General features: G+C 52.5%; 1 protein-coding gene across 3 annotated transcripts in view; it reads right to left on the minus strand.

The window, feature by feature from the left end:
• ZNF385C (zinc finger protein 385C) overlaps positions 1-21468 on the minus strand; it is a 186541-nt gene that overhangs the window by 94616 nt on the left and 70457 nt on the right. The window lies entirely within an intron of this gene.

Here is a 21468-nt window from a genome sequence, read left to right on the forward strand (position 1 = left end):
TGGACTACATGGATGGCGGCTGATCAGGACTGGCAATTCCAACGCTCCTGGGAACGGGGAGGCAGCCTGCAGTTAGACGGTGTGAACTTGCTCACAAAGGGAGGAAGAAAGGAAGAGGCCCAGGTAAGCGAGGAAGGCGATTACGATCTGTATTACGGTGAAGCAGGCAGCTCCGGTCACGGACCAGGACCCCACCACGCGTGGTGCTGTACAAACACAGAACAAAAGGACCCCACCCCCAAACAGCTGACAATCTAAGTGTTGATGGAGGCAGAGATGCTCCCAAGGAGAAGGCACTTGTATCAACAGCATCGTATGGAGGGGCCAAGAGGGAAGGAATGAGGCAGGGTGAAAAACAACAGTGTCTTGCTTGTCTGGGCGTGGGGCAGGGAAGACGCTGGCGCTTTTGGGTGATTACCGGGAAGATTGGTTTGTATGGGACTTGGATACTACGGCCAGGGGCATGGTAGGAAAACCTAGAGGGGGGAGGGAGAAGAGGCTGGAACTGGGAGAAGTGAAGGAGGTGGCTGCAGTTCTGATGACTGGAAAGGTTGGGGGACACTTTCACTCGTTCACAAGAGCCAGGAAAGGAGGAAGGCAGCAGGTCTAGTGGGCAGAGCACAGGCTTGGGACTCAGGATCAGTGTCTAATCCCAGCTCTTCCACTGGCCTTGGAAGGGACCTGGGGCGAGCCCCGTCCCCTCGCACCCCCTCCCATTCAGACCGTCGGCTGTCTGAGGCAGGGCCAAAGCATCGCTATGGGTACAGACTGCGCCTAGCACAATGGGGCCTGATCTCGGCTAGGACATCTCGGCTGCTAGAGAAGTCCCCTCAAGGAGGAGATTGCAGCAGGCAGGCCACCCAAAATGGCTACCTATGCTGCTCTGGACAGAACAAAGCCCTTGTGTGCCCAGGATGGGACAAGCCAGATGCCCCCTCCCCCTCCACGCACTGCAGACTTATCGCCAATTTAATTAACATTCCCCAACCACGTGAAGAGGCCACTCAGGAGCTCAGCGGCACTGGCGTCCTGGCTTCGTTTCTCACTGGGAAGAGGAGCAGCTGCAGAAAGCTAACTTTTAAACCACGGCTCCCTACATTTTGCCCAGCTCAGGGCTGCCTTGGCAGGTTCTGCAGAACACGAGCGGCCAAGCGTAATGTGGTTTAAATGGAGCAGATGGCAGCTGGTCTCGTCATTAATACAGCAACGTGGCCAGCGGAGACTTAATGCTTCGTCCTAGTCCAAGCAGCCTCCACTCAGAATGAGCCTGAGCATCACCAGCCCGGTCCTATGGTTGCTGGGCTGCGGTGCTCGATATCTGTAAATAGGTCGCCCCTAAAGGCCATTATATCACAGCCCCCTAGCAGGTCCAGGGTGAAGGGCGTACGTGGCTGCCCCCTTCACCTGCAAGAACCTTGTTGCCAGCCTGTGAAGTCATGGCCGGAAGCAGGTGCCCCCTCGAGACCAGACAGGACAATGGCACAGGCTGGGACTGGGAGCCGGCAGGGGTCTCTAAGAACCCTGCGGTCACGCTGGTAGCACTTTCCTACTGGCAGATCCAGCACTGGAGGCTCGGCCCTTGTACTCACGGACCCGAGGGCAGCAGGCGCCGATGCACCTGGATGCCTCTTCGGGGGCCTCCCATGGGGGGGGCATGAGATACAAACAGACAAGCATTAGGCCAAGCTGCTGCTGCAGCAAACCCTCCCTGTGGCTACGTGCCATGTGAAGCACCGAGAGCGTAGGCAGCTGGACACTCTGCATTTTCCACTGCATGCATCCCATGAAGTGAGCTGTCGCCCACGAAAGCTTATGCTGAAATAAATGTGTTAGTCTCTCTAAGGTGCCACAAGGACTCCTTGTTCTCTCTCTTACGCTATTTAAACAGACGGCGTTTCCGGGAGCTGGACTGCCCCACTCAGTCACCTCCCAGGAGGCCTCTGGATGGCTCCTGGGGTCAGCGTTGCAGACAGCAGGACGCTGCTTTCAGCACGGCCATTGTTGGGACCCTTGTGCTATGAACCTGGAGCGCTTCCCGGGCTGTACATCTGTCCCTCCTGCTTGCACCTCGGAAGAGGCGGCTGGCTAGCCAGGCACAGCTGAGCGCCACATTCAGTCGCAGCGGGGCAGGGGGAAGGCTGCTCTCTCTGTGTCAAACGGTGCAGGGGCAATGGCTCTGCCCCCTCCGCATCCCCCCCGAAGCGAAACTGGGCTGCCGGCTGATTGAAGCAAATGCAAGTGGATGCACCTATATGGCATCAGCATACAGCTGTGTGCACAGCTGCTCACCCATCTGCGCCCGGCTGCCTGTTGTCATGGGAGCTCAGAGTGGGGATGGGGGGGTGCACAGCAGCTTTCAGCAGCTCTCCTCTCCTCGGGGTCTGGTTCTGTGGTGTCAACAGCACGCCGTAGTCCTGAGTTCACTCCCTTTCCCCACCCGGACACCCCCTGCTGATGCACTGCACTAGAAAAGGCTTAACCCTGGGTGTGCAGTGGAGGATTTAGTGCATGCAGGGCGAACACTGCGTGATTTCAGTGTCCACACTCAGAACTGGGTCACTGGGCTGTAAAGTCAGTAAGACTCTAGCAGACACCAGGGTCAGTGAGATCAGACCCTGGCCCCCTGCTGGCAAATGGAAGTTTGCGGCTCAGGAGAGGAGATATTGGAGCTGTCCAGAGGGGCCTAGAGATGACAGAAAGGATAGTTCAGTTGTTCGGGCACCAGCCCGGAACCCGAGTTCAATGCCCGGCTCCACCACAGACACCATGTGTGAGGCTGGGAAGTCATTTACCCTCTGTGCCTCAGTTTCCCATACTGTACAGTGGGGATAATAAAGAGGGGGAGCATGTGGGGGTCACATCCCTCCCCCGCCTTTGCTGCTTGGCTTGTACTCAGCATGCTCAGTAACACTGCTGAAGTCGGCTGCCCTCACTCTGCCCCGCCACTATTGCCAGGCAGGGGTCATCCGCCGTACCTCACAGGGGGGTGTTGAGGATAAACACAATAAAGGTCCTGAGGCAAGGGGGGCTGTCCCCCCCTGTCTGGGCGTGTCCGGTGCTACACAAACCCCATAGCAGAACCACATTGTGGGCAGGACAATACCAAAGAGCGCAGTCATAGAAATCACAGGGAGAAAAAGGACGGAAAACAAAGTTAGGCTACATTTGATAATACAGTGATTAATTAGAGTGTAATTACACAGCAATTCTGCTTTGATAACCTCCAAATGCTACGGATTCATTACAGAAGAAAGCTAACGGCACGCTTGAGTGTAGACACAATGAACCCGGATAAGGTAGGACACTGAAGAGATACAAGTCAATACGTCACGTGGTTACGTTTCCAGTTACACGAACGAGCAGCAATGTGTTATCAACTGCCCAACTGCAGTGTAACTACGGTCACTGTGTATAAACTGCAGCTTAAACATGGATAAGAGCAAGTCTTGAAACCTCCCATGCCAGCAAAAATGCAAAGGTCACGAATGCAGGGTGCAAGCATCCCAGGGTCATGGCTGGACCACGCACATGGTCCTTCACTAAAAGCGATCCCAGCAGGAAGCCTCAAATAACCAATTCGTGCACTTTGCTGGTATGGGACTGAACGGCGGGAAGTGAATGGAAGGGACATCTGCTCGCCCCCTCCTCCCGCCCAAATGCTGATGGGTCCTAGGGACCCAAATTAGGGTCCAAAAGACAGTTTTCCTAGTCCTGGCAGAAAGAGAGAATATGGAAGAACTGCAATCCTCTTACATGGATTACTGTATCACAAAATCAAAATAAGCAGCATTTCTGGCTCAGATGGCTCACGCTGGATTTGTTACGAGAGAGCATGTTTACACCCAAGAGGGGATAATGCAGGGGAGCAGCTGAGGCAGAGAAGTCAGCAGACACTTTTTAAATAAAAATATGGGGCTGAAGGTCACAATGACAGACCAGCTGGTGGGGAGAAGGGGACGAGGGAGCGTTCTTTCCAAGTGCCAAGGAATCCAGCTCGCTGAAGGACAAGGAAGCCTCTGGTCTCAGCTTCAGCGCGTCCATGAGAAGCAGGAGACAAGTCAAAGACTGATGGGTCTGATCATAGAATCTCAGGGCTGGAAGGGACCTCAGGAGGTCACCTAGTCCAAGCCCCTGCTCAAAGCAGGACCAATCCCCCACTAAATCATCCCAGCCAGGGCTTTCTCAAGCCTGACCTTAAAAACCAGTCTGTGCAGGCCAACAGATACAGACAGTGTTTGGTAAAGTAGAACATGGAGCCTGCTAAAAGGTGCCTATGGAAGGCGACTGTCTCTGCCATGTTATACTGCACATGAAACGCGACTGCCTCCCCTACCCCATGTCCAAATGCACATGAAAAACAAGGGTCTCGGTCCTGGTACTCTGCACGTGACACACGACCGTGTCTATTAGATCAGTGGTTCTCAACATTTCCCATACCCCTGTCACAGCAGAAGACACATTTCTGAACTCTACTCCATGATGGAGGAGTGGCCACCCAGGGGAAGAAACCAGGGGCTTTGTTATGAATCACTCCGATCGGAGAGCCCCTGAATTTCAGTATTTTCATCCACAGTAGATCTTATTAGTTATGACTGTGCCGTGCGCCGAGGCCTCCTGGATGCTGCTGTCACACAAATGGTGCCGAGAGCACCTGCCGGTTCAGGGGAGGAGAACACAAGACACCATAGTTAACCTTCAGCTGGGCTGCTGTTGCATCTGGGAGCGGTGCTGGCTTAGTTTGATGCATGTAGCAGATTGCTGAGGGGGACTATGGTACTGGGGCCATTCTCTAGCTGCAGAGAAGCCAAACCAACACAAGGAAGCGCTCCCACTTTCTCATCTCTGGTTTGTCCAATGAGAGCATCCTCCTTGCATTTCAGAGGGTGAGTCAACAGGGCACACGCTGCCCTGCCACTTCCTACGCAAGCAGAACAAGCAGCCAACGGGGCCACTGGGGAGAAAAACCCCCCTCCGCTCTGGACCCCGGGGAGGATGAATAAGATGTTTGGTCAAGAGCGCGCAGCACCGCCACCCATCACATCCCAGCTGCGTATCTCCCTGGAAACACCCGCCTCTAAAGACACAAAGGTACAGCCGTACATTCAGCGTGGGAGCCGTGGCTATTCAAAAGCACTGTGATAACCCAGCGGGGACAAATCCCAGGCAGGGAGCAGCAGCCCAGGCACAAGGTGCCAATGCAGACGTTGTCCAACACCGCAATCCCTCGAGCGTGGCAGGAGCTGCTGCCACTCTCGGACCCACGCTGGGTGGTGGGCGTGACAAGGCAGAGAGGAGCTCCCAGCATGGCTGCCCTTCCTAGCACATGGCTGATCTGGAACGTGGCTATATATGGAAAGGGAAAGCGGCTGCAAGGGCAGGGCCTCTCCAGTCCCATTCCCTCCCGCCTGGTGTGACCCGTACCTGCTGCGTGGGGTGCTCTGTGCGCCTCTAGTCCTGGCTGGGCCACTTAGAGAGGCTGATGAGCCTGGATTGCTCAGATTCGTAGCGTTTAAGGCCAGGAGGGACCATTAGATCAGCTCGTCTGACCTGTGTATCACAGGCCATTACACTCACCCAGTTCCCCCTGTCCTGAGCCCAGTAACTTGTGTCTGGCTAAAGCATCATCCAGAAAGGAACCAGTCTGGGTCTGCAGACCCCAGGAGATGGGGAACCCACCAGTGCCCTGAGGAGCTTGTTCCAGTGGTCAGTCACCCGCCCGGTTACAAACCGCTGCCTTATTTCTAACTGGAATTCGTCTGGCTTCAGCTGCCAGCCACTGGGTCCTGTTCTGCCTTTCCCTGTTCGAGTAAAGAGCTCGTTAGTACTCAGTATTTGCTTTCTGTGCAGATACACATCTGATAGAGCAGGGCCTTTTCGCTCAGGAAGTAGCTGTCTGTGCTTTTAGATCAGAGGTCTCAGAGTCAATCCCCATTGCTAACAACCCAGCCAGGCATCACACCAGCCAGATGCTGTGGTTGTTACCAAGTGCTTTTGAGTTGCTTTGCTCTACTTTGGGACCTAGGAGTGTTAATAAAGCCAGACCCAAGGAAAAGGACTTGAACTAACTTATAAATTGGGAACTTTGTTTTCATCTCCCCCTACTGGTGAATCTGCTCACAAGCTCAGCAGGCAGTTAGTTCCCTTCCCCACTACAACCTCCCCTGGGATCCAGGAACTCGGAGGGAGGCTCCTGGAGCCATCTCTCCCAAGGCAGGCAGAAGCATCGCTCTCGGTGGCAGTCAGGTGTCTGGAAGAGTCAGGACTTGTCTACATGCAGAAAATTTGCACCAGTTTAATTAAATCAGTTTAGTTAAACTGATGCAAACCTCACATGTGGACGTTTTTATTTCAGTTTATCTTAAACGGCAATAAGCCATGCTCAAACCAAAATAAGAGTGCCCATCCAAACAGGGGCGTGCACTGATTTAACCAAATCAGTTTCAACTCCCCTCTTTCATTACCCCAGTGCAAATCTCTGTGTAGACAAAGCCTCACGAATGTGATTTTAAACTGGTTTCACTGGACCTGTTCAAAAGACCATGGGGACACACCTAATTCAGTTAAAACCAGGCTTATTTCAATTTAGCTGAAGCTAACTTGCTGTGTGAACTTATGCAAGTCACATCCCCTGTGCACGTTGACTCCCCTTATCTGTAAAATGGGTGGATTACTTCCCAAGGGTACTGCCAGCATTTGAGTTTGCAAGGATCTTTATAAAGGTGGATTGCTGCTGCTGACGTGGCAGGACCGGGGCCCACTGTGCCAGGCATGGGCAAAGACACAGGAGGATATTCCCTGCCCTCATTAGTTTAAAAAAACCCATTAACAATAGTCATTGCAACATGAGGTGTGTCAGGAGGAGAAGGAAGGCCCAGTGGGGACGGCACTAGCTTGAGACTTTGGAGACCCAAGGTCAAGTTCCTACTCTGCCCCAGACAGACCTTGGGCCAGTCACTTGCCCAGCGCCGTGAAGCTGGCATAGCTGCACTGCCTGCCCTCATGGGGGCTGTGGGGACAAAGGTAGTAACGACAGTGGGGCTCAGATACTACAGTCATGGGCCACCTAAGACAGGGCCCCTCCAGCTAAACATTTCCTCTTTGCAAGCCCCAGCTACGGGGCGACAGGACACCAGGCTCCCGCGCACTGTGTCGGCGTGAGCTCCCCAGCCGATGGGACCCACTTTTCTCCCCTCTGCAAAAAGATGCTGCGATAGCGTCACGTCACGAGAGGAGAGATCACCCTGAGAAAAGGGACAGAAAGCATGGCCAGGACAGAGCATCTCTTCAGATGGAAACTCTATATTGCTTACGACTTGCTGTCTGTGCGCATGAAACAGGTTAACTAGCCAGGCCTAACTCACAGTGACAGCTTTACACTACCCACAAATCTCTGCTCGTGCATCTCCAAGTCACTCGGCCTTTTCGCCTACCCCCGCCCCAGTTTGTGTTTTGGTTTTTTACTAACGCTTGCCTTCCTCCCCTCTGAAGGGCACAGCCCGAAACACGGAGGAAAGAGGACATAGGGAGCAGCCAGTTTGGTCCAGTGGGTGAAAGCACTGCACTGGGAACTCAGGAGACCCAGGGTCTGAGTGACCTCGGACAAGCTTCTTCCCCACCCCCTCCACCTCTGCATGTCCGCCCGCCCTTTGTCGGGTCTGTTTAGACTATAAGTTCTTTGGGGCAGAGACTAAAACGCAACTGCTCTGATTCGGCAGCGTGTTGCACGGGGTTAAGGACAAGATACAAAGCTGGGGACCAGCAGGCTCAGGTGGGTACAAATGGAGATTTCCACCACAATGACCTGCCCGCATTGGGGATATTTAGACTAGGAAGAGTGGCCGAGGTTAGCTAACCTGTTGTAGCTAACCCTGACCTTTCTCCTAGTCTGGACACAGGTATCGCTCTCCACCTCCACCAGCAAACTCAAGACATGAGGGGTTTCCTTGCAGCTAGACTATGAAAAATTTGGGTTTAGGTCAAGGTTAGCTCACCTTGATTAAGTCTTGACCCTTTATCTTCCTCTAGACATACCCACTCTGTCCTGAGGGCGCAGTACATTTAGGGAGCAGGTGGGTGCATTAGCCAGTTGGACTCATCCACCCTTCCCTGCAACCTTAGCAACAGTCTAGAATGGATTCCCAGGTATTGGGAAAACTTTCTGTTATGTCATGTACCTTAACAAAGCACAGATCAGCCTCTGCTTCTCCTGGATCAATAGTTCTCTCTCGAGTCTATAAATCTTGATAGGGCCCTGAGAAAATGTCAATACTGATGGAGTGTACCTATTTTATTGTTAGGTTATTTGTGATGCACATTTCTGAAGGCTCCCCAGGGTCTGCAGCACTGGAGTTAGGCACAGGCTAATAGAAAACCTCTATTTTCTGAAGATGCACCGATGAACGTACAGATACCTATGTGGCCCCTTTCAGAGCAGTATCTGACACAAAGATTTAAACAATTTGCCTTGGAGCAGGTGCTGCCTTCTTCACCTAAAACCATCCGTTCTTCCAAACCCGTGACAAGACCTTACTGTGAGGATCAGGCAGAGCCCACTCCCCCCAGAAATCTCCAAGCACTTTGCAATGTGAGGTTGAGACTCCCCGCATCTCTGCAAGGCAGGAAATGATCAGAGCCGTTTGACAGGCAAGCCAGAGGCACCATGAATTCAGCTGGTTCAGGGTCACAGAGTGAGTCAGCAGCAGGGCTGGGAATGGAACCCACATGCCCAGTAACTTTCACTCCCTGCAATCCCACGCTGCCCTCCTCCTAACAACTCCCAGAGCAGCGTGTTCTCCACCATGTGCCGGGGGGACCCCAAAACCCAAAGCCCAACCCCGCCTCCTCAGATTCTCCAGGTGGAGATGACATTTCAGAGACTTCATGGGGCGGCTGTGAGCCATCGCCTCCTCTCTGGAATCAGAGGCGGCGATACAAACATTTCCTGTTACAAGGGAGTGTTGCTGTAGTGAGACCAGACTCTTCCGGGAGCTCTCAGACCTGTCACAGCTTGCTGGGCTTTTGATTCTTGCCTCAGTCTGGGAAGATCTGAATGACACCAGTTGTCTCTTTCCATCTGCTGTCACTGCTGGGTGGCACACCTGCAGACCTGTTTTTATTCTTTTCCTTTCAAATACACCCCAGTGCTAACGGATTAGCCTTTGCTCCCTCCTCAGTCACGAATGACTGCCAGTGACTTTCCCCTTTATTCCCCATATTTTAGGGAATTCAGCCTAAAGACGGAGGTAGCAAAGGACTCGGCAGAAATGCCGCGATTCCGTATTTATATGCACTGAACTGTTTCCGACAACAATCAGTCCTTAAAAGGATCTGCATCCCTCCTGCATTCGCATAGCTGTATTTTTTCCCGTCTCGATATTTACAGTTGCTTGTCACTTTCCGTGTCACTTTCAGTTCTGTAATCAAGTTAGGAAGAGCTTTTCCTGATATTTCTCAGTGTCCCTGGAGTGATTTGCTTTTATTCATTCCTAGCCAGCAGCTTCGTATAGAGCAGAGTGGATTTCACTTTACAAGAGGGTACAGTGCAGATTCGTTTCAAAGGGACGTTATTCTGCATCAGGAAACCACACCACTCCTTACCGTTTCATTCACTGAAGGAAATGGACCCTTTTACTTATTAATTATTGTCTATGACAACAGCATCTCGAGACCCCAACCGAAACCAGGGCCCCCTGCACTAGCTGCTGCTCACCCACATCATAAGAGACTGTAAGCGCTTTGTGTCTAAATAGACACATCGGACAAACACAAAGTTAAATCATGAGTCAGTCTCTCAAACAATCATAAGAAAGGCTTGAAAACAGATTAAAAACCCAAACTTTGTTTTAGGGGGTGGAGGGGGAGAGGGACCTTCTAGGCTGAGCCTTTAGGGCACGCTCCAGTTTAAGGTTTACTCCACAACCACAAGGGCTAGAAACTTCTTTTCCAGCTGAAAGCCAAGATCCCTGGCTCAGCACACCCCTCCAGCAGCTGAAGCTGTAAGACAAACACCAAATACCACAGCACTCTTTTTAGCCCCATTTTACAGACGGGGAAGGGAGACGCAGACAGGTAAAAGGACTCATTGGAGGGAAGCCGTGGCTGCACCAGGATCTGAACCCAACTCTGCCAGCCCCACAGGCCAAGGCCTGCACCCCAAGACCTCCTTCCTCTTGCTTCTTTCACTGTTCATGATGTTTTTGATCATCACCAATGGCCACAGCACCGATAGCTGGTATCACAGAAACCAGGCATCGCGGCCAGATACAGCCACTGTGGGATCATCCTGCCAGGAGCATAAATCATCCGCACCAGGTTAGCTCAGGTCTCTAGGGAGCTGTGGCATGCTGGACTGGCTCCTTTCTCCTTAGATCCCGCTCTGGGATGCTTTGCGGAACACCTCACATGGGTGGAGCTTGGTGAAAGGCAGGATTTGATCACACTTCATGGGAGTTTTCAGGCAGTCACCTGTGCACAGAACCTGCTAGCACCTAGCCCATCATGCCCTGTTCAGCCTGCCCAAACTATGCTGGCGGTAAGCGGCAGCTGGTAACTTCACTGCATCTTCCTTGGCCAACACATTTAAATGCCAAAGACAGTTTATGAACTAATCTGTACCGTAAAAGCCTCTGAAATGATTAAGCTGAAATCCGTATGCACAGAGAAAGAGGGGCTGATCTCCTGTGCAACCCGGTTTACAGGAAGAACCTCCCAGCACACGTCACTAGCTAATCAATGTATATTTCTGTATATCTGAAAATCACTCTGCAATAATAAAATGGACGACAAATTACGATGCATTTATTAATTCATCAGAAATAAAGGACAGGACTTTTATTAGGGTTTGCAAAATTCATGGAGCATCTGCGGGGGAAGTTAGAGAGCAAAACACACCCTGAGCAGAGGTCCAGCGTAACGCCCATGGGCTAATTGGGTCTTGAGTGGCCTGTTGGGCTTACCCTGGCCTTCTGCAGAGGGGTCTCCCCCAAAGAGCATTTTGATTCCAGTCTGGTTTTCCTGTAACAGTTTGTGGAGAGGTTCCCTCTCCAACCACAATTTGCTTTCATGCATCAATAGAAGTTAATGGGTTAAAGCTAGCCTACACAAGCACCATCACACCTCTGATTGCAGCGTAGTTATGCCGTGTGTGTGTGGTGCGCATGTGTACACAACTCCCCACACAATGGGGTCTCATCTCACTGAGAGCCACCAGGTGCTACCATACTGCACATAACAACCAGGAAAGGAAGAAATCCCACATAAGAAAAAGAAAGGAAAACGTACTGTGAGAGAACATCCATTTCTCCTGCAGAGATTCTGGGCTGTTCCAATCCGATCTGGAAGGTTATTTTCAGATGTCTTTGCTTGCAGTTGAATGGAGCAGCCAAATCTATTGGAGCAGCAGAATTCTGTACATTTGTCCTTCACCAAGTTTACAGCAGCTTAAAATACGAGCCATGGGGACTCATGCTCCAAACTGGTTTACATAACAGTATTGATGACGCATAGCACAAGGTGCTGCATCGGGCAAGCCTGGAGTATATTAAAGACCCCTTAAGATTCAGGGGGCACTCTCACTATTAACCCCAGGAAGCATCTATCTGTAGAATTAGATGCCTAAATACCTTTGAAAACATGGCTACTTGACAACTTTCCTGTGCCTCTTCTCCCCACCCCATCTCTGTCTGTCTTCTGAACGAGAGCTGGGCCTGGCCGTGCATTCACACGTAAGGGGTGCTGCTAGAAACCAGCCCAACCAGTAACTTACGCACAGAAGAGCAGCAGCTTATGGCGAAATGTTACCTGAAAGGCGCGAGGGATCTGGTTAAAGCGTACGACCTGGAGTCAGGATGCCTGGGTTTCATTCTCAGCTCCACCACAGTTTCTCTGGGCCTCAGCTGGGGATAATGACCATTGCTTTCTCCACCCCCACCCAGAGATGGGGCTCAAGGGAATCGAGTCTAAATGGGAAGACGTCCCTGTTCAGCGTGCGAGGAATAACCTACTCCTCTTATCTGGGTTGCAGTAGCACTCGGAATACCAGCCAAGGATTGTGCAGGGCTCCATGCAGACAAACCGCAACAAACCTACCTGCCGTAGGTACTTAATGGGCCCCAATTACTGTAGAATCGGAGCCTCACAATTGTTAGTGTATTTGTCCTCACAACACCCCCACACACACACACACCCAGGGCGGTAGGGAAATGCTCTTATCTCCGTCATTCACAGATGACCCGCAGCCCAGAGGAATGGATTTTTGAAGGTATTTAGGCACTTAATGCCCACTGAACCCACCAGGAGTCTGGTGCCTGGACATCTCTGGCCCAGACACTCCACATGACTGGCTCACAGACACACAGCCAGTCCTGCGACAGAGCCGGTCTCCCCGTTCCCAGGCTGCACCATCCTTCCTCTCCAATGACCGTCCCCAGCCTGGCGCACTCACACCCTACCAGACAGGCGGGAGGAAGGGGCAGGGTGGGGCGGCCGAGGTGACAAAGTGAACAGAGCTGAGCAGAAGTCACAGCGAGCTGCTTGCCAACCAGTGCTGGATGGGGGGTGAGGGGGGATCCGTAGCCATCGGGGAAGAGGTACGTTTTAAGGAGGAATTTACAAAAGGATCATGCGGCAGCTTCACTTGGTCTAGGAAACCCAGTCCCCTCGGAGACCCCGCTGCCCCATCCCCATTCATCAGCCTTTAGGTTCCCAACTGTCCTTTTTGCCTTGGTATCTCTAACTAAACCTGTCAGCAGACATCATAATCACAAACCCACTCAGCCAGGCCAGGCAAATGAGCGCTGCAAGCATGTCTCAGAGGCCAGCTGTACCCTTTGCGTGTCCTGCCAAATTTCTCAAACAAGTCCCAAAAGCAGGAAAGCAATAACTTATTGTGGGAATCGGGGGAAGCCAGAGAAGCTAATTTTCCCTACTGAAGCCTCACCGGACGCATCTGCGCCTTTGTCTTTGCTCAGTTGGGCTTGGGCTGTTGGCATCTCAGAAGATGGGTTTCCAAACATCAGCAAGGTTCTGTCACATCAGGTTCCCGCACCTCTCTCCCTGCACAGGAACACGACCAAACCCATTTGGATCTTTCTGTGGTGCGGCTCCAGGCTGTCACATGGCAGAGCCCAGCAAGTCCCAGAACACATGACCGGGCTCCTTTCCCAGGAAGTTCAGGGCAGGGGGCTGATCCCTGAGAGCTCTGTCTGCGCTGCGGGTTTGGCTGTACTGGTACATTCCCACCTGACTCCCTGGAGAACGAGGCTGAGCCAGAGAGCCAAGGTCGCAGGGCAGAGCCCAGAATGGGAATTTCAGGCCAAGGGAAGGGGCTTATTTGTGGCTTCATTAATGTCTGCAAAGCGCTGTTGAGATTCCTGGCTGCAATGGGCTGTAGAAGGAACAGATGCAACCCCCACTCAAGCCAATGGGCGTCTCTCCTTTGATTCTAATGCGAGTTGGAGCAGGCTTGTTCGTACAGACAAACCCAAACCAAACCCAGAGCCCAGCGCCCCCTGAACTCTGTAAAAGTTCCCATTCACACGCCGACTATCCAGCCCAGGGTTTTCTCAAGGCTGGTTGGGATTCTGAGAAACCCAAACTTAGCAGGCACCTGCAGAAGCCCAGCATGCAAGAGCAGAGTGGGATTTGGGGCTGTGCCTGCCCTCAGGTTCACAGGCAGGTAGATTTTCCAAAGAGATTATATTCCCCGGGGCACCTAAATAAGTGGCTGAATTTCCAAAAGAGCTCAGCACTCAGCCTGCCGGCAACACACTGAGCTTTGGAATCAGCTGGTCCCCTGGTGAGTGCTGAGAGAACAATACAATAGAACAGAAGATTGTTATTCCACATACAGAATTTGGCCAGGCACGAGCCCCCATCCCACTCCTGGAACTAGTGTGGTAGCTGGAGCGTCATGGGGGCTCGTTTTATACACACAGTATCCAATGGCCCACGACCGTTAGTGCAGAGCAACAATGACCCGAGCCATCACATGGATTTCTTCACTCATCTCAACTCCGCTGCCTGCAAATGAGCCCTGGCAGACACTTAGACAGCTAATTGGAGAAACCCCACCTCTCTCCCTTTGTCAAGGGCAAGTAAGTTCCAGGCTGTATTTCCGTGGGGCACGTCAGGAAACAGCATTAACGGGGAGCGGAGATGCCACGAGCTCTGGGAAGCGAGGCTGGGCCCTTCCAGTGCCTTTGCATGGACGGGGAGGAATTTCCCCCCCAGGAGACCACAGCAGCCTTGGATCTTGGGGGGGCAGAGGGGACGTGAATTGAAGGGGCTCACCTGGAAGATCTGTACATGGGACTCAGGTCACCTACCTGGTGAGTCGACCCTGCCGGGGCGTTTGGGGATTGCAGACCCAAGATGGAGCCGTACAAGCCCACTGCAGGAGGGCACGATCCCGGCCGAGACCCGGGGTACGTCCTGGGATGGTGCGTGCTGCTGGGGTGACGCTTCTATTGTTCGCGCACCAGTTCAATCCGAGTAGCACGGTGGGGCCTGTCTCCGGCTCCATGCCTAGACACAGCCGGGGGCAAACCTGGTCGGGGAAGAATCTGATTCCAAAGCACCCGGGGGCTTTACGATGCCTGTGGCCAGACCCCGACGGGGGCAAGAGGGAGCAGCTGTGTCGAGGAGCATTGACGAGCTGCTATACTGATTTACACCAGTTGGGGATCTGCGTCTACCTGTCCCAACCTAGCATCAGCTTTGAGAAGAGCAAGCAGCATGCCCCAATGCAGGTGCTAACTGCTCGGACGGATTCTCAGGGGGCTGGAAGTGGGCAATGCCAGCAGAGCGTCAGGTAGGAGGCAGAGAGAGGGCACTCCTGGAATCGGAAAAGACACTGGACGGGGCCTTATTCCAACGGCTCAGAGTAAAGGTTGTTATTTGTTACCTCCAATATCCAAGCTGAGGGAGACAGGACAAGTTCACGTCATTTTGCATCTGAGTGGAAGGGCCGGGAGACGAGAATGCTCCGTCTCGCTGCATTCCAGCAAGATGGGAGCTGACAGGGCCCAAGGGACGGCTGCTTTGGGAACTCAGCCGCAACGGCTGCTTAGATCCCATGACTTTTCTGGGACACTGGCAAAAGGGACTGTATTTCAGGAGCCAAAAACAGCAAGGGAGTAAATTCTGGCTCTGCTGGAAACTCCAGGCGGCTGGAACGCTAGGTCTGAAACGTGAGGGCAGCATGTGTGGGGGATCTGTTTGCAAGGGGCTGCTCGGCACTGCACCTCCAACCTGTCGATGGCTCATTGTGCAGAGAAGGAGGAAACACGCAGTGGGCCTGACTCTCCACTCCCCTGCGTCTTGTACCATCATTCACACCACTGCAGAGTGGGTGTGAGAGCCGTGTTTCACATGCATCCACCGTGCAGGGGTATAAACGATGGCACAGAGCAATGGAAAAAAAAAAAAAAACAGATCAGACCCAGCATCTTTTATTCTTTGCGTACCACTTTGCTGGGACAACACCATCTTTCCGATTAGCTCTCGGTTCAGGGCAGGATACAGGCTCTGAAATCCCAGCTGGAGCATGCAATTTTCGTACTTTGAACTGTTTACAACAAATCACATTAGCGTCAGCATCATTTGTAGAATTGCATCCGGGCTGGGATCTCAGCGAGCACCGTCGGGTCACGGCGTGCAGAGCACTGCTGCCACCCCCAGGCCAGCGCAGAAAAGCGGGCGGCTGAAGCAGAAGGCTTTCGCTGCCCGAACCAGAGCTGGTGTTTGACTGAACAGCCTTCCTTCCAGGAGCTAACGAGGGGCAGAGGATGCTGGAGCTGGACTCGGGGCAGCACCCTGCAATGGAAGTTGGCTACACTGCTTGGGCAGACAGGATGCTGTGATATGGGGAGCCCAATGCTGGAAAAGCTCAGATCACCGGCAGGGTGAACAGACGAGAGCGACAGTTCAATGCACGGTTAGAATATCCACGCCCATGGTTTGCACCGTGCTCGCTCTCCCAGACACACCGGGGTTAGCACAATGTCCTGGGCTATGGGAGGCCAGGCTTCAATCCCCTACTCTGCCACAGACTCCCTGTGTGACTCTGGAAAAGTCACCTAGTCTCTCCATGCCTCTGTTCCCTATCTGTGAAATGGGAGCAGTAGCCCTGCCTGCCTGACGGGGTGAGTTGTCCTATGGTGAAGGGGGCCGTATACGTGCCTTTGTCAGACAGATAGTTAACAGGGCAAGTCCTTGGGAGTCGTGAACGCTTGATGAGAGACCCAAGCCAAAGTGCAGCACAGATAAACATTACCAACACCTCAACAAGGGGTCTCTGTAGCAAGATTCCCTGAATGTTCGCAGGAGAGAAACAGCAACTAGGAATCGAAATGCACAAAGGATTTTCCTAATATTTTCCTCTTTACGGCATCAACTTCCCGAAACCTGCCCAAATGGGATGGAAAAAACATTCCCCTGGAACGTGCCAAGCTCCAGGTGTCCAAGTACGTTACCACCCCGTGGAAATCAGTCCTCCCCATGGACACAGGGCAGGGCTGTGAATTACAGCAGCGACTGGATGCCACTCTAATCCAATTGCTTCTTCACAGGTTCTCTCCCCTTTTCGGGGTCACACCGACAGCTCTGGGGACTGGAGGTCTCTCTACCCATACAGACGGTGCATTCTGTCCTGAACCAACAGAGCCTTCCCAAACGTACAGCCCCCAGGGCCGACGCAGGTGGAGCACGTCTAGGCTTCGGAAAGGAGCTCCGTTTCTGTGGCCCGTTCAGTCCCCAGCCTCTCTGCTAACCCTGCTAACAAACTGCCAGTCATTCATAGAGTCTAAGGCCAGACAGGACCGTTGGGGTCGCCAGTCTGACCTGCACAGAGTAGACCCGCGAATCTCTCCTTGCATGTGGCATTTTGGGCAACACAGATACAGGAACTGCTCTGAGACCCACCAAGTTTGTTTTCATCAGTCACGCAAGAGCCATCGTCCAGTAGCAACGTGTGGTTGAGCGGTGAGGGCCCTGAACGGGTAACGGGAGAGCTGAGTTGTGTTGTGACCAGTCACTTCCCCGTTTCAGTTTCCCCTCCCGTCCTTTGTCTGTCTTATCGAGTTAGACTGGAAGCTCCTTGGCAGCAAGACTGTCTCTTGCGCGGTGTTCGTACAGCACCTCGCACAACAGGGCCCTGGTCTTGGCTGGGGCTTCTAGCCACACAAATAAAAATGGATGGGACTTGCAACAGCACCGAAGAGCACAAGTCACTTCAACCCAGGCTGGATTTGAAACAGCAGCCTAGGAACGAAAACGTCCCTCATTCCAACTTCCCAGCTTCTTCCTGCATTGAAATCCAACGTCAGACAGCAAAAAATCCAGGGTTTACCCAACAAGGAAATCCCCAGCGACTGATCATTTGATTTCGCTGGGATACTTTTGGGTGCAGTTAATAAATAGTAACAGTGCTGATTATTGTATCTGTTTGCCAAGATATTCTTTCCACGGCTCTCTGCTGCACAACGTAAGTGATTAGAGCCTTTGTGGAATTAATCCCAGAAGCCAGAGGGAGATCATGAGAAAAATCTATCAGTAACCATAAAAGCTACCTTTGATTTAGCTGCAGACAAGCTGTCTGCCAGGATACAATTCTGGCCCAGAAGGACATTCAGTCTCCATCCAACTTCATATTATTTTATATCATTTATTCTCTCTTTTTAAAGCCCTCTGATTTCGATACTTTAACAAACAAGCTGCATTCGAGTTCGCTCATTTCTTATGGAACTGCACTGGGTGAAGTTCACCAGGTGTAAGAACCGTTCAAATCCCTCTTTAGCCTTCGTCTGAAGACCTAAGGGGCTCACACGCCCTGTGCTGGGCCCTCTCCTAAATGGCCATCGTCTCGTCTCCTTACAGCTCCCCCTCAGCCTGTTCTCACCTCTCCAGAAGGAGTCCTTCCACTGTCGACCAGGCCCTGCACCCTTTCCCGGACAGACACCAGCTCTGGGCACTGTGAACACACCAGGAAGGATTTGATCTCGAGGGCAATTTAGTGCTGTCCAGCCTAACCCTGCAACTGGCTTGCATCCCATTGAGTCCAGCTCGCGTTCTGGGTGGTATCCAGCACAGCACAGCACAGCACCAGAGCCCTTTGCAGCACTGCACTCTTCAGTTTAAGAGCAGACGGCCACTTCCTCAGCTCATGTGAATCAGTGTCACTCCACTGACGTCAGTTTACACCACCTGGGGATCTGGCCTGATGTCTGGCGGAGAAGGAGCATTTTGCACTGCACTGGTTTCCAGGTTTTTCCACACTCTGCTTTCAAGCTGCACGGTGGAGGTGAGCCCCGACAGGTACGGCAGCACCAAGGGAGGGTTCGTAGAGCATCTGGAGCGAGGTCTGGTGTGGGGGGCCCAGTGGGCGCGGAGAGCACAGCAGAACCACGCCATTCCCACTGCAGTTCTATCGAAATGTATCAAATGCGTCTGGCACGGAGCTGACAGCCCTGAATCTTCAATGCATCCCCAGACCAGGCAAAGGGAACCCACGCCGACCCTGCTTGCGCGGAGGGATGAGACGGGCCGGAACCGGGGACCGTGAGCCGCTACCACACAAGCGACGGGACTGGAGCAGGTTCAGAGCCTTTGTGGATCAACATGCTGAGCAGGGGGCTCCCACCGGCTACTCCCTCTCCCAGCCAGCCCCTCCCAGGGAGCCTCCGTGACGATTTGGTAGGACCCCATCTCTAGCCCAGCCCATTCAGGCATGGCCCCGAGCCTGCCCCAGCAGTGTCTAGGCTGGGGAGAAAGGGAGGCGACTGGGGGCTCCTGGTGCAGCACCCCCTGCAGGACGGAATGTACATTACGTGTTCAACCAGGCGGCGCCAGCCTCTGAGCCCAGGGCGACCAGTTCAAGGCACAGTACCGAATGAACCGAGCCCCCCCGCCAACGAGCAGCCTCGAAGCTTCATGCAGAACTAATGGCTCCTACCTCCCACCCGGGAAAAGCCACTGATCTGTGTTTATTATCGCCAAGGGCCGGGGAGAAGCCGCCCTCCCCACACTGACATATCACAGCCACCGTGAGAACTCCTGAGAACAGCTGCTGAGACAGGAGAGAGGTGTGGAGAGACAGCACTGCCCAGTGGTTAGGAGTCAGACCGAGGTTCTGTTCCCAGCTCTGTCAGTTACCCGTGGGGTGATGCTGGGCACGTCCCTGCCTCCAGCCAGGAAATCAAAGACGAAGACTCTGAATGATCAAGCTGACTGTATTTAAGCAGGGGCTCTGTCCAGGGGCAGGGAAATGTATTCACTTAGTTATGCTGCAACCTGGCAATTGGTTAATATGCAATTCTGCACCACTGCGAACTGCTGGTAGCAGAAGTATCCAGTGAACACGTGACCCTGCGTGCCGGGAGGATACTCCATGTCTTCTTGGGAAGCAGACAGTGATCAGTGAGCTGGAGCTAATGAAAGCTTATGGTCAAATAAATGTGTTAGTCTCTAAGTCCTCCTGCTCTTTTTGCGGATACAGACTAACACGGCTGCTCCTCTGAAACCTTTTATACTAGTTGGACAATAAACAATTCCAGGAACTTGGACCTCCAAAAAGAGAAGCTGCTTAAAAACAACAAGCTTTCTAAAGAGGTTCCATTTCAACAGCAGCTTGAAAACACTGCCCACGAAACACTCGGCATATTTGAGAGGTAACATGGCCGCATGGATAATGCAGTGGACTGGAACTCATGAGACCTGGGTTCAATTCTTGGCTCTGCTACGGGCCTACTCAGTGACCTAGGGCAAATCAAAGTCTCCGTGCCTCAGTCTCCCCATCTGTAAAATGAGGGTAATGATCCTGACCCTCCGTTGGAAACCACTTTGAGACGTAAAGATGAAAAGCTCTAGAATAAAAGAGCTAAGTCAGGACTATGTGTCCATAAGCTTCGAGCACAATGGGGCCCTGATCTGAACTGCGGCTCATACAAACAAACAACAGGACGCACAGAACTTTCAACACATACGCCGGAGCGACGAGCTAAACGTCCCCCTTCTTCCTCAACAGAAAGAAATGCAACTGGTTGGTTTTGGCTGCAAGCGGTCTCATTGAAATCAGCGGAGGCAGAAACAGGCCTTACAGAGTGGGAAGCCACAACAGAGAAACTGCCACACAAGCGCTGCCCAGACTGCGGAAAAATTGGCAGGAATTTGCAAACACACTGGGTAAATGTGAAACAAGGGCTCTGGTGAAGAGCTTCGTGTCAATGGATGCGTTTTATGGGGAACCCACGTCTAGCGAAAGCGAGGAGCAGCAGGAAAGGCCTTTGAAGAGAACTGAGGTGCTCCCCATTCGCAAAACAAAATGAGAAACACGAAGTGACCCAACCGTACAAGAGTTTGATAGAAGAATTCTAGGTGGAAAACCAGGACACCTCCATGCACTGTCTGACTGGGACTGTACGAGGAGCTGCTGCACACGATGGGAATTCTCTGCGAAGGACTTTACATCACAGTACCATATGGCACCAAATCGGATGTACTAAGCACAACCCAGTGGCTATCTGGACGTGGAGAAGTGAAAGAGCAATGCCCACCAAGTTCTACTCAGGACAAGCATGATGGCTGCCAGCTAAGATAAGTTATGCAGCTGTGAATTTGGCAATAAATACAGGAAGCAAAAATGGAAAACATGAACTCCCTGATAGCCCTGGGTCTAACACAGGTGCAGAGCTGTTTGAATTAAATGGAAAGATTACCTCTTGGCTTTTAACTGAGCAGTTTATGGTATAAACATATCAAGTGACAATGTCACAGCAGGTCACAAATCACTATTTGCTCACCATGAGACTCCCAATGAGCTAACAGACAACGGCACACATTTCGCCAGTGACCCGTCAGCAGCCCACTGACCCGTCAGTGCAAACACCATGCTGAGCCCTGACGACGCACAGCCAAATGGAGCAGCAGAAAAGTACAACTGGCAAAGAATTTAACATAAAAGACAGCTGTGGTGGATTTAAGGGATCTACGTTTAGCATTGTGTGAATACTGCACAGTACCTCACGGTGCTTTATTAGGGTCACCACTTCCAAAACCCCTGGGCAGAAGGATTGCGGGTGAAACTTTTCAGAAGCACCTAGGTCCTATTGATTTCCAATGACTTCCACTGACTTTTCGCTTTTGAAAAGGGACATTTAAGCAGGGTCAGGCATCTCTCGAGTGTCCCCTCCTGGCCAGGGATGGCTATGCAGCACCCAGGTTTGTCACAGGACCAGCTATCGCTTGATAATTCATGTCTCCCCACCTGGTGCAGCAAACAGGTCGTGTCACGGGGGAGTGGGGCCCATTTCCCCTTCAAGGGCCAACCTGCCTGTGACAGTGATGTCAGTGCTCGTGAGAACTGACCCTTCACCCTTAGCACCCACATGGAACGAGTTTCGCCAGCCGAAATTAACCAGCATGAGGTAGTTACAAAAGATGGGTGGGCTGCGAAACTAGATCATAAAATGACAC

The sequence above is a fragment of the Chelonia mydas genome, chromosome 27 (genome assembly GCF_015237465.2).
Source record: "Chelonia mydas isolate rCheMyd1 chromosome 27, rCheMyd1.pri.v2, whole genome shotgun sequence".
Classification (NCBI taxonomy): Eukaryota; Metazoa; Chordata; order Testudines; family Cheloniidae; genus Chelonia; species Chelonia mydas.